This window comes from Egretta garzetta, unplaced genomic scaffold (genome assembly GCF_000687185.1).
Source record: "Egretta garzetta isolate BGI_Z169 unplaced genomic scaffold, ASM68718v1 scaffold133, whole genome shotgun sequence".
In the NCBI taxonomy this organism is placed as follows: Eukaryota; Metazoa; Chordata; class Aves; order Pelecaniformes; family Ardeidae; genus Egretta; species Egretta garzetta.
The window spans coordinates 739,740-740,566 of NW_009259111.1; the positions used below are offsets into that span (position 1 = coordinate 739,740).

At 44.3% G+C, this 827-nt stretch overlaps 1 protein-coding gene across 1 annotated transcript in view; it reads right to left on the reverse strand.

Moving 5' to 3' along the window:
- The window catches only part of WEE1 (WEE1 G2 checkpoint kinase), a 17,164-nt gene that overhangs the window by 6,139 nt on the left and 10,198 nt on the right, over nt 1-827 (reverse strand). The window lies entirely within an intron of this gene.

The following is an 827-nucleotide window of genomic DNA, read 5'->3' on the forward strand; positions in this document are numbered from 1 at the left end:
CTTGCACCTCTAAAGCATCTGCTCCTGACTTGGTACTAGATCATCACCAATTTTACTATTTCCAAACACATACCACTGATTTCTACAAGCGAAACCTCATTTGAGGCGGAAGCTGTAGAAAACCAATTAACAAGGTTGCCTTCCTCGCACCTTAAGTCAGTTGTTTTCAATCTATAGTCTATAGACCCCTAGGAGATTATCCCCAGGGATTATCCCTGGATTACTTCTAAAGGGCTATATGAAAAGTAATGAAGAAAGCAAGCCTATTATCAGTAGATTTAAATTCGCTCTACAGTGTTTTACATGAGTGTGGGGTTCAAAAGTTGAAATGCCTTCCAGAAGCCTGCTATTGACAAGAGTTAAGAGCTACCTATCCCTTTAAGCTTTCAAATCCATCCGTTTAACAGCGTCTGCTGCCCACAGCCTTTCACATGCGATGCAGGCGAGGGCAGCCACTGAACTTGCGCTGGCACCGGGTCCAACAGCGGCGGCGCTCAGACGAACCATACCGATTTACTGACGGGCCGGCTTTTAACTTTCCGGCTACAAAGGTACAAATGCCCACGCGACACTGAAGTATTTATTTCAAGAGTTTAATAGTCTACTTCCACCTTTTTAAGAATATTTTCCACAAAATATAGCAAACAAAGGGTACTTACACATTTATACGCATAAACAACATATATATATATATATGAAATATGTAAGAAGGCATTTTTCGATATATATATTTCTATATACCTGAGGGGGGGAAAGTTCCACGCCCCAGTCGCCCTAGGGGACGAACAGGCAGGGCCGGGGGGCGCGGTTCGCGGAGCGCTCCGCCG